Raw genomic sequence first — 12,845 nt, forward strand, 5'->3', positions numbered from 1 at the left:
TGGATGAGACTGAGGTACAGTGAGAAGATTTACGTTAGAGGAACGAAGTGTGCAGATTTAGTTATAGTAGAAGAGTAGCAAGGTGAGGTAGGAGGGGGCGAGGTGATTGAGTGCTTTGCTCTGCACACAGTCAGTGCTCAATAATTACGAATGATTGCTTGACTGATTGATAGTGAGCTCTTAACAAATGCCTTTTAAAAAAACCTTGCCTCTGACTACCTATGTGACTGAAAAGGCCAAAGCAGGAATACACTCCCAACCACACTATGCATGCCAAGAATCTGTCCCTTGTTGCATTGTCCTGCTTAATAATTTCAGCACCTGGTGCTGTTTTCCCTTTCACTGCTTTGTCTGGGATTTCTTACAAAGCTTTTGCTTGAAAAGAGCTAATCTTTTCCTGACGGCAGTGCTCCGTGCTGGGCCGTCCTCAGCGACTCACCCCCGGTTTTCATCGGGAGTATAGCATTATTGTCTTCTCCTTCGTTTAACCAAGTCCCCAGCTACTGCAGATCCCACATCACATACAAGTCAAGCATGACTCAAGAGAGGCCTGCCTTTGACTGCCGGAAGAATTGGATTCCCACTCGATTCCTTTAAAGCAGTCAATCACCTTACCTCCTCCTACTTCACCTCCCTATTCTCCTACTACAACCCAGCCCTCACACTTCACTCTTCTAAAGCTAATCTTCTCACTGTACCTCCATCTCATCTATTTTGCCATCGACTTCTCCCCAGCATCCTGTCTCTCCCCTGGAATGCCCTCCCTCCTTATAGAGGACAGAAAGTCCTATGAGAAGCAGCGAGGCAGCGTCTGGGATCTCATGTGCAGCGTGGCTCAGTGGAAAGAGCCCGGGCTTTGGAGTCTGAAGTCAGGGGTTCAAAGCCCTGCTCTGCCAATTGTCAGCTGTGTTACTTTGGGCAAGTCACTTCACTTCTCTGTGCCTCAGTTACCTCATCTGTAAAATGGGGATGAAGACTGTGAACCCTCCGTGGGATAACCTGATCACCTTGTAATCTCCCCAGCACTTAGAACAGTGCTTTGCACATAGTAAGCATTTAATAAATGCCATCATTATTATTATTATTATTAAGGTTACCCTTCCACACCCCCTTCTTCAAAGCCTTATTAAAGGCACATCTCCTTCATGAGGTCTTCCCTGACTAGACTTTGAGCCCACTGTTGGGTAGGGCCGTCACTATATGTTGCCAGCTTGTATTTCCCAAGCGCTTAGTACAGTGCTCTGCACACAGTAAGCGCTCAATAAATATGATTGAATGAATGAATGAATGAAAGCCCTCCATTCCTCTTCTCACACTTCCTTCTACATCTCCCTGACTTGCTCTTTTATTCATCTCCCCTCCAAGCCCAACAACACTTATGTCCATATCTGAAATTAATTTGTTTTAATGTCTGTCTCCCCCCTAGACTGTTAAGCTCGTTGTGAGCAGGGGATGTGTCCATTTTTTGTCGTGTGATGCTCTCCCAAGTGCTTCATTCATTCAATCACATTTGTTGAGCGCTTACTGTGTGCAGAGCACTGTGCTAAGTGCTTGGAAAGTACAATTCCACAATAGAGACAATCCCTTCCCAACAACAGTCTCACAGTCTAGAAGGTGGGAGAAGCAGACAAAAAAACAGAACAAAACAAGTAGACCGGCATTAGTAACAATATTATAAATAAATAGAATTATATATATATATGTATATATATATAAAACACATCATTAATTAAATAAAATAAATAGAATAATAAATATGTATATACGCAGGTGCTGTGGGGTTGGGGGGGTAGAGCAGAGGGAGGGAGTCGGGGCGATGGGGAGGGGAGGGGGAGCAGAGGAAAAGGGGGGCTCAGTCTGGGAAGGCCTCCTGGAAGAGGTGAGCTCTGCATACAGTAAGCACTCAATAAATACCACCAACTAACTCACTTACTGACTGACTAGTAGCTGAGTATCTATTACTCTATTTATTTATTTATTTTACTTGTACCTATCTATTCTATTTATTTTATTTTGTTAGTATGTTTGGTTTTGTTCTCTGTCTCCCCCTTCTAGACTGTGAGCCCACTATTGGGTAGGGACTGTCTCTATATGTTGCCAGCTTGTACTTCCCAAGCGCTTAGTACAGTGCTCTGCACACAGTAAGCGCTCAATAAATACAATTGATTGATTGATTGATTGATTGAGAGCTGTCCTTGGTCAGCGGTTAGTGTACCACTCCATCTGCCACCATTCTGGTAGTGGATCCAGAGAGTTTTATTGGTAGAAATACAGAAGTGCTTTATCACTGCCTCCTTCCACGCAGTTAAAATGAGTCTCCACCCTCAACTCCCATGTCACTGCTGCCCAGCACAGGGGAGTTTTGACTTGTAGCAGATTGCCTTCCACTCGCTAGCCACTGCCCAAGCTAGGAATGGAATGGGTAGGCCTCTGCCTCACTCTCCCTACCACTGTCGAGCCTGGTAGAGGACTGGAAATTCTCCAGGTGCCATCCTGAGAGGGAGATTCTCCTTCTACTATGTTTATTTCATTGAGGGCAGCTTGCTTCCTTAATTACCCTCTAAACTGTAAGCTCCTCTTCCAGTCTGTAAGTTCCTTACGGGCAGGGAGCATGCGTACTAACTCTATTGCCCTGTACTTTCCCAAGCATTTAGTGGCTGGTCCGACCAAATTCAATATCTCAGCTCATTTCTCCGTTCTGATTTGCGGCCTCCTCAAATTCCCCCATAACGTTCATTCTGACTGCACGTTCCAGAGAGAACACGGTTCAGTAATTTTTCAACCAATCAATAGTACTTATCGAGTGCTTAATCTGTGCAGAGCATTGGGTTCCATGGAGTAGTGCCCTTTTGAACTACAACCTATTTATCTGTCCAAGTCCTCCAAGATAATAGCTTGAGCTTTGCAGTTCTCACCACTTCATTTTCTAAGTGGTTTAAATTACAACGCCATCAGCCTATTCATTCATTCATTCAGTTGTATTGATTGAGCGCTTTCTGTGTGCAGAGCACTGAACTAAGTGCTTGGAAAGTACAATTCAGCAATAAAGAGAAACAATCCCTGCCCGCTCCGGGTATAGTAACAAGCGGGTGGAGGTGGGGAAGAGGAAAGTGGAGCGTTTGGTGAGTCAGGCTTCTAACCCTCCTGGACCCCCTCTACTTCTTCTCTGCCCCCCTTCATAGCTCTGCATCCTGAAAAGCTGGAGCGGTGGGGCTGGGGATGGAGAATCAATCATTCGTATTTATTGAGCACTTACTGTGTGCAGAGCACTGTACTAAGCGCTTGGGAAGTACAAGTTGGCAACATATAGAGACAGTCCCTACCCAACAGTGGGCTCACAGTCTAAAAGGAGAAGGATACTGATTGCGATTTTTCAGAAACATTCTCTCCATCTCTTGGGGGTGACATTCTCTCCATCTCTTGGGGGTGGTGATAGTAAAGTTTCAGATCCTGCTGAGGGGAACTAATCAGGGAATGTGGCTCAGGAATCAATCGGAGGATATAGCTCATAACTATGTTGTAAATTGACCCTTTCGACTGGGTGACAGAAGACCAGGTAGGAGCCGACAAAGATGGCCATCATACAATCAGACACAGCTTGGGCGATTTGTGCACCCAGGGACTGTACAAAACTCTTGGGACCACACAAAACAGTTGGTAAACATGATCCCTTCCCTTTAGGGACAATCTTGTTAGGGATAGAAATACAACAACAACAACAAAAAAGACAGGTGAAGGAAAGTGATAATAATAATAATAATGGTATTTGTTAAGCGCTTACTATGTGCCAAGCATTGTTCTAAGCACTAGAGAGGTTACGAGGTGATCAGGTTGTCCCACTGGGGGCTCACAGTTTTAACTCCCATTTTACAGATGAGGTAACTGAGGCACAGAGAAGTTAATCTTTTAGCCCACTGTTGGGTAGGGACTGTCTCTATATGTTGCCAACTTGTACTTCCCAAGCGCTTAGTACAGTGCTCTGCACAAAGTAAGTGCTCAATAAATACGATTGGTTGACTGATTAAGCAACTTGCCCAAAGTCACACAGCTGACAGTTGGTGGAGCCGGGATTTGAACCCATCACCTCTGACTCCAAAGCCCATGCTCTGGAGCAAAGCAAAGATGCTGTGGGGAGAGAGAGTGGGGTGAGTACTTTAGTGCCTGAGGAAGCAGCATGGCCTAGTGATTAGAGCATGGGCCTGGGTTTTAATCCCAGAGAAGCAGCAAGGCTCAGTGGAAAGAGCACGGGCTTTGGAGTCAGTGGTCATGGGTTCAAATCTCAGCTCCGCCACTTGTCAGCTGTGTGGCTTTGGGCAAGTCACTTCACTTCTCTGTGCCTCAGTTACCACATTTGTAAAATGGGGATTGACTGTGAGCTCCCCGTGGGACAACCTGATCACCTTGTAACCTCCCCAGTGCTTGGAACAGTGCTTTGCATGTAGTAAGTGCTTAATAAATGCCATTATCATTATTATTATTAATAATCCCGGCTCCACCACTTATCTGCTGGGTTACCTGGGGCAGGTCACTTCATTTCTCTGGGTCTCATTTACTTCATCTGTAAAATGGGGATTAAGACTGTGAGCCCCATGCGGGACAGGGACTGTGTCCAACCCAATCACCTTGTATCTACCCCAGCACTTATTATAGTGCTTGGCATATAATCAGTGCTTAACAAATACCATAACTATTATTATTATCATTGTTAAGTGCTTAGTGGAAAAGGACTCAAGTGCATAGATGAGGCAATAGGGAAGGAAACAGTTTCGGTGGGAGGGTGACTGTGAGCCCACTGTTGAGTAGGGACTGTCTCTATATGTTGCCAACTTGTACTTCCCAAGCGCTTAGTACAGTGCTCTGCACACAGTAAGTGCTCAATAAATACGATTGATGATGATGATGAAACTAATCGGGGAAGGGCACATTTACCCTTTATTTTCACACACCTGGCTGTCTGCTGCTTTGTGTCTTACTTGCGCTTGTTCCATACTGTTTGCTTCTCTGCTTCAGCTGCATTATAATGAGCATTGCCTTAATGTTTGGGGGTTGACTGCATCTGGGATCTCATGTGCAGCGTGGCTCAGTGGAAAGAGCCCAGGCTTGGGAGTCAAAGATCACAGGTTCTAAACCCGGCTCCGCCACTTGTCAGCTATGTGATTTTGGACAAGTCACTTCAGTTCTCTGTGCCTCAGTCCCCTCATCTGTAAAATGTGGATGATGACTGTAAGCCCCACTTGGGACAACCTGATCACCTTGTATCCCCCACCCCCCAGCGCTTCGAACAGTGCCTTACACATAGTAAGCACTTAACAAATACCAGCATCATCAGGCATCGCATCAGGCAAAAACTCCTCAATCTCGGCTTCAAGGCTGTCCATCCCCTCGCCCCCTCCTACCTCACCTCCCTTCTTTCCTTCTCCAGCCCAACCCGCACCCTCTGCTCCTCTGCGGCTAACTTCCTCACTTTGCCTCGTTCTCACCTGTCCCACCGTCGACCCCCGGCCCACGTCCTCCCGCTGGCCTGGAATGCCCTCCCTCTGCATATCCGCCAAGCTAGCTCTCTTTCTTCCTTCAAAGCCCTACTGAGAGCTCACCTCCTTCAGGAGGCCTTCCCAGACTGAACCCCCTCCTTCCTCTCCCCCTCCTTCCCCTCCCCATCCCCCTACCTTACCTCCTTCCCCTCCCCACAGCACCTGCATATATGTATACATGTTTGTACATATTTATTACTCTATTTCTTTATTTTACTTGTACGTATTTATTCTATTTATTTTATTTTGTTAATCTGTTTTGTTTTATTGCCTGTCTCCCCCTTCTAGACTGTGAGCCCACTGTTGGGTAGGGACTGTCTATATATGTTCCCAACTTGTACTTCCCAAGTGCTTAGTACAGTGCTCTGCACACAGTAAGCGCTCAATAAATACGATTGAGTGAATAAATACGATTGAATGAATGAATGAATCATCATCATCATCAATCGTATTTATTGAGTACTTACTGTGTGCAGAGCACTGTACTAAGCGCTTGGGAAGTACAAGTTGGCAACATATAGAGACAGTCCCTACCCAGCAGTGGGCTCACAGTCTAAAAGGGGGAGACAGAGAACAAAACCAAACATACTAACAAAATAAAATAAATAGAATAGATATGTCATCATGGAGGCCTTCCCTGACTAAGCCCTCATTTCCTCTTCTCCCACTTCTTTCTGAGTCGTTCTTGCCTTTGGATTTGCTCTCAAATTTCACCCCTCCCTCGCCCCCACTCATACGCACATCCGTAATTCATTAATTTATATTAATGTCCGTCTTTTCTCCTAGACTGTGAGCTCCTTGTAGGCCTGATATTGTACTCTCCCAAGTGCTTAGTACAGTGCTCTGCACACAGTAAGGGCTCAATAAATATGATCGAGTGGTTGACTGATTATGTTTCCATTTGATGTAAGGCTTGTAAATAATTTATTTCTTATCTGCCTCCTTCACTAGATTTTAAATCAACTGATGGCTGACACTGTGCCTACTTACTCCACCATACTCTCCCAAGCACTTGGTACAGTGCTCTCTGTTCATACCAAAAGCTCAATAAATATCATTGATTGATTGATTGACATCCCACTTATACCTCACTCTCTACATGACCCAAACTGAGCTTATTTCCCTGCTCAAATCCTCTCCTCCCCCTCACTTTCCCATCACTGTTGACAACACCAGAATCTTCCTGTTTTATTAACTGTAACCTTGGACTCATCCTTGACTCCTCTCTCTCTTTCAATCTTTATACCCAACCTGTCACCAAATCTTGTTCGTTCTTCCTTCACAACATCCCCAGAATCTACCCCTTCTGAGATGAATAAAGTGAATCTCACTGAGTGACAGTGATGCTACATTCAATCTCACAGTTTGAGAGGGTTATCTAGTCCAAGCACCAGTTAAGGAGTAAGAAAGAGAATCAACACTAGACTGTACAGTCCTTGTCATGAGAGAGCATGTCTATCAAGTCATGAGATGCATGAGAAGCAGCGTGGCTCAGTGGAAAGAGCACGGGCTTTGGAGTCAGAGGTCAGGGTTCAAATCCCGGCTCCACCAATTGTCAGCTGTGTGACTTTGGGCAAGTCACTTGACTTCTCTGTGCCTCCGTTCCCTCATCTGTAAAATGGGGATTAAGACTGTGAGCCGCAAGTGGGACAACCTGATCATCTTGTATCCCCCGAGCACTTAGAACAGTGATTTGCACATAGTAAGCGCTTAACAAATACCATCATTATAATTATTATTATAAGTCTATTGTATTATATGCTTGCAATCCCTTAGTACACAACACACAGCAAGTGTTCAATACGTACCATTGAGGGTATGAGAAGCAGCATGGCTTAGTGGAAAGAGCATGGGCTCAGGAGACAGAGGTCATGGGTTCTAATCCTGGCTCTGCCATAGGGACTGTCTCTATATGTTGCCATCTTGTACTTCCCAAGCGCTTAGTACAGTGCTCTGCACACAGTAAGCGCTCAATAAATACGATTGATTGATTGATTGTCAGCTGTGTGACTTTGGGCAAGTCAGTTAACTTCTCTGTGCCCCAGTTACCTCATCTGTAAAATGGGGATTAAAACTGTAAGCCCCACGTGGGACAACCTCATTACCTTGTTTCTACCCCAGTGCTCAGAACAGTGCTTGGCACAGAGTAAGTGCTTAACAAATACCATCATCATTATTATTATCATCATTATACCACTGATTGGTTGATTAAAGGGGGGAAAGATAGATTTAGGAAAGAACTAAGGACACAGAATTTTAGACATTCAGGTCTTAAATAAAGGATTTCATATGAGAAATGCCATCCACCTGCTGTAGTAAATTTAAAGACTAGAAATGCCAACACTTTTAATAACCTTATTCCAAAAGATTTCTTATATCTTAAACTACATCAATCAGTAAGAAAATGGAATTGCCACCACAGAGTGCTTTTTTATAGAGCGAATGCCAGGCTATGTACCTGAATTATACAAATTGCTCTAGACAAAAATGTCACATAAGAAGTAATTGCTTTATTAATATTTTAAATTTAAGTTTGCTCATTTCTTATGAAGTTAGGAACATTAAACACTAGCATTTGATTCAGAAGCTTTTAATGCCTACTATAATTTAACTTTTTTTATTTTTGCTGAACCTCTGCATACCATATATCTGGAAATCAAGACTTTGGGTATTTTACAAAAACAATATTTAAAAAATGACCAATGTCTTTCGCCCAGAAAAGTGATTTACGATTGCATGCAGGCAGCAATATTTTCCCAAAATGCATAAGTTTCCATTGCCAAGATTTTAATGGGCTCCTGTAGTAACTTCAACTGAACAACCCTTGGTTTCAAGTCCCGAGACCTAGCAAACCAAAAGAACAAAAAAGTCTGTTTTACTCAGTGTAAAACAACCTAGAGGAAAGAGGAGGCTACAGTGGATCCTCTGAGGAAACGATACATATCTTCCAAAGTTTCTAAAGATACATCTAGGAATGAACTGGGCCAGTTTCAAGCATTGCTTGAGCAGGTCTGAGTTTGGTCGATCATATGTTTTCTGCTCTTTCATCCCAACCACTTCCAACCCAGCCCCATTCCATTCCACACACTGAATGTGGAATTTTTTCCTCCATTCCTTTTGGACCTGCTCCTGTCTCACCTAATGGAAAGAATCACATTTACTCCACATATCTACTCTGTCACCAAATTCTGCCAGTTTCACCTTCATAATATCTCCAAGATCCGCCCTTTCCTCTCTATCCAAACCACTACCACGTTAGTACAATCATCATCATCATCATCAGTCGTATTTATTGAGCACTTACTGTGTGCAGAGCACTGTACTAAGCGCTTGGGAAGTGCAAGTTGGCAACATATAGAGACAGTCCCTACCCAACAGTGGGCTCATAGTCTAAAAGGGGGAGAAAAAGAACAAAACCAAACATACTAACAAAATAAAATAAATAGAATAGATATGTACAAGTAAAATAAATAGAGTAATAAATATGTACAAACATATATACAGGTGCTGTGGGGAAGGGAAGGAGGTAAGATGGGGGGGATGGAGAGGGGGACGAGGGGGAGAGGAAGGACGGGGCTCAGTTTAGGAAGGCCTCCTGGAGGAGGTGAGCTCTCAGTAAGGCCTTGAAGGGAGGAAGAGAGCTAGCTTGGCGGATGGGCAGAGGGAGGGCATTCCAGGCCCGGGGGATGACGTGGGCCTGGGGTCGATGGCGGGACATCCCTTCGCCGCTCTTTCCCTTCGCCGCTCTCGTACCACTAACCCACAGCCCTGGATCACTGCCACTGTCCGCCTCCTTCGCTCTTATGCTCGAGCTGCCGAACGCTGCTGGCGAAAGTCTAAACACCATGCCAACCTCGTTCACTTCAAGTTTATCCTTTCCTGCCTTAACTCAGCCCTCTCTTCTGCCAGACAAAACTATTTCTCCTCCCTTATTGACACCCATGCCCATCACCCCCGCCAGCTCTTCCGTACATTCAACTCCCTTCTAAGGCCCCCAGTTCCTCCCCCTCCTCCTTCCCTCACCCCCAACGATCTGGCCTCCTACTTCATTAACAAAATTAAATCCATCAGGTCCGAACTCCCCAAAGTCTCTTCCCCCCCTTTCTCCATCCCCCCGGCTCTCAACACTCTCTGCTACTCTCCCATCCTTCCCAGCAGTATCCTCAGAGGAACTCTCCTCCCTCCTCTCAAGTGCTACTCCGGCCACCTGTGCTTCTGACCCCATTCCCTCTCATCTCATGAAATCTCTCGCTCCATCCCTTCTCCCCTCCTTAACTTCCATCTTCAACCACTCACTCTCCACTGGTTCCTTCCCCTCTGCCTTCAAACATGCCCATGTCTCTCCCATCCTAAAAAAACCCTCTCTTGACCCCACCTCACCTTCTAGTTATCGCCCCATATCCCTCCTACCATTCCTTTCCAAACTCCTTGAACGAGTTGTCTACACGCGCTGCCTACAATTCCTCAACAACAACTCTCTCCTCGACCCCCTCCAGTCTGGCTTCCGTCCCCTACATTCCACGGAAACTGCCCTCTCAAAGGTCACCAATGACCTCCTGCTTGCCAAGTCCAACGGCTCATACTCTGTCCTAATCCTTCTCGACCTCTCAGCTGCCTTTGACACTGTGGACCACCCCCTTCTCCTCAACACACTATCTGACCTTGGCTTCACAGACTCCGTCCTCTCCTGGTTCTCCTCTTACCTCTCCGGTCGTTCTTTCTCAGTCTCTTTTGCAGGCTCCTCCTCCCCCTCCCATCCTCTTACTGTGGGGGTTCCCCAAAGTTCAGTGCTTGGTCCCCTTCTGTTCTCGATCTACACGCACTCCCTTGGTGACCTCATTCACTCCCACGGCTTCAACTATCATCTCTAAGCTGATGACACCCAGATCTACATCTCTGCCCCTGCTCTCTCCCCCTCTCTCCAGGCTCGCATCTCCTCCTGCCTTCAGGACATCTCAATCTGGATGTCTGCCCGCCACCTAAAGCTCAACATGTCGAAGATTGAACTCCTTGTCTTCCCTCCCAAACCTTGCCCTCTCCCTGACTTTCCCATCTCTGTTGACGGCACTACCAACCTTCCCGTCTCACAAGCCCGCAACCTTGGTGTTATCCTCGACTCCGCTCTCTCATTCACCCCTCACATCCAAGCCGTCACCAAAACCTGCCGGTCTCAGCTCCACAACATTTCCAAGATCCGCCCTTTCCTCTCCATCCATACCGCTACCCTGCTCATTCAAGCTCTCAATCTATCCTGTCTGGACTACTGCATCAGCCTTCTCTCTGATCTCCCATCCTCGTGTCTCTCTCCACTTCAATCCATACTTCATGCTGCTGCCCGGATTATCTTTGTCCAGAAACGCTCTGGGCATATCACTCCCCTCCTCAAAAATCTCCAGTGGCTACCAATCAACCTACGCATCAGGCAGAAACTCCTCACCCTGGGCTTCAAGGCTGTCCATCACCTTGCCCCCTCCTACCTCACCTCCCTTCTCTCCTTCTACAGCCCAGTCTGCACCCTCTGCTCCTCCACTGCTGATCTCCTCACCGTACCTCGCTCTCACCTGTCCCGCCATCGACCCCCGGCCCACGTCATCCCCCGGGCCTGGAATGGCCTCCCTCTGCCCATCCGCCAAGCTAGCTCTCTTCCTCCCTTCAAGGCCCTGCTGAGAGCTCACCTCCTCCAGGAGGCCTTCCCAGACTGAGCCCCTTCCTTCCTCTCCCCCCTCGTCCCCCTCTCCATCCCCCCATCTTACCTCCTTCCCTTCCCCACAGAACCTGTATATATGTATATATGTTTGTACATATTTATTACTCTATTTATTTATTTATTTTATTTGTACATATCTATTCTATTTATTTTATTTTGTTAGTATGTTTGGTTTTGTTTTCTGTCTCCCCTTTTTAGACTGTGAGCCCACTGTTGGGTAGGGACTGACTCTATATGTTGCAAATTTGTACTTCCCAAGCGCTTAGTACAGTACTCTGCCTATAGTAAGTGCTCAATAAATACGATTGATGATGATGATGATGACAGGCAAGAATGAGGTACGGTGAGGAGATTAGCGGCAGAGGAGCGGAGGGTGCGGGGTGGGCTGTAGAAGGAGAGAAGGGAGGTGAGGTAGGAGGGGGCGAGGTGGTGGACAGCCTTAAAGCCCAGGGTGAAGAGTTTCTGCCTGATGCGCAGATTGATTGGTAGCCACTGGAGATTACAATCACTCATCCTATCTCGCCTGGGTTACTAGGAGGCATCAGCCTCCTTTCTTACCTCCCAACCTCCTGCCTCTCCCCATTTCAGTCCACACTTCACTATGCTGTCCAGATTATCTTTCTACAGAAACACTCTGGGCATGTCACCTGCCTCCTCAAAAATCTCCAGTGGTTGCCTGTCAACCTCCGCATCAAACAGAAACTCCTCACTATTGTCTTGAAAGCTCTCCATCACCTTGCTGCTTCTTAGCTCACTTCCCTTCTCTCCTTCTCCATTTCATCCCGCACACTCCACTCCGCTGGTGCTAACCTTCTCACTGGGCTTCCATCTAGCCTGTCTCACCTCTGACCCCTGGCCCTCCTTCCTCAAATCTGCCAAACTATCACTCTTCCACCTTCAAAAGCCTTACTGAAGGTGCACCTCCTCCAAGAGGCCTTCCCAGACTAAACTGCCTTTTCCTCAGCTCCCCCGCCTTCTGCATCACCTCGACTCGCTTCTTTTGTTCTCTCCCCTGTCCCACAGCACTTGTGTATATGTATATAATATATTCTATAATTCTATTCATTTGTACTGATGCCTGTTTACTTGTTTTGATGTCTGTCTCGCCCTCTGAGCAGCACGGTTTACTGGAAAGAGCACAGGCTTGGGAGTCAGAGGTCTGGGTTGTAGTCCTGGCTCTGCCACTTGTCAGCTGTGTGACATTGGGCAAGTCACTTAACTTTTCTGTGCCTCAGTTACCTCATCTGTAAAATGGGGATTAAGACAAATACCATCATCATCATTATTATTATTAGTCTGTTAGCCTGTTGTGGTCAGGGATTGTCTCTCCTTATTGCTCGATTGTATTTTCCAAGCACTTAGTACTGTGCTCTGCACCCAGTAATAATAATAATAATAATGGTATTTATTAAGCGCTTACTATGTGCCAAGCACCGTTCATAGCACTGTGGTAGATACAAGGTAATCAGGTTGTCCCACATGGGTCTCACAATCTTAATCCCCAGTTTACAGATGAGGTAACTGAGGAACAGAGAAGTTAAGCAACTTGCCCAAGATCACACAGCTGATAAGTGGCGGAGCTGGAATTCGAACCCACATCCTCTGAC

At 46.2% G+C, this 12,845-nt stretch overlaps 1 protein-coding gene and 1 non-coding gene across 3 annotated transcripts in view; both read right to left on the reverse strand.

Moving 5' to 3' along the window:
• Positions 1-12,845, reverse strand: part of DLGAP1 (DLG associated protein 1) — a 1,082,148-nt gene that overhangs the window by 725,899 nt on the left and 343,404 nt on the right. The window lies entirely within an intron of this gene.
• LOC119929206 lies at positions 2,366-2,503 on the reverse strand. The gene has a single exon (XR_005451342.1). It is a non-coding gene; the product is annotated as a small nucleolar RNA SNORA7 (small nucleolar RNA).

The sequence above is a fragment of the Tachyglossus aculeatus genome, chromosome 5 (assembly GCF_015852505.1).
Source record: "Tachyglossus aculeatus isolate mTacAcu1 chromosome 5, mTacAcu1.pri, whole genome shotgun sequence".
In the NCBI taxonomy this organism is placed as follows: Eukaryota; Metazoa; Chordata; class Mammalia; order Monotremata; family Tachyglossidae; genus Tachyglossus; species Tachyglossus aculeatus.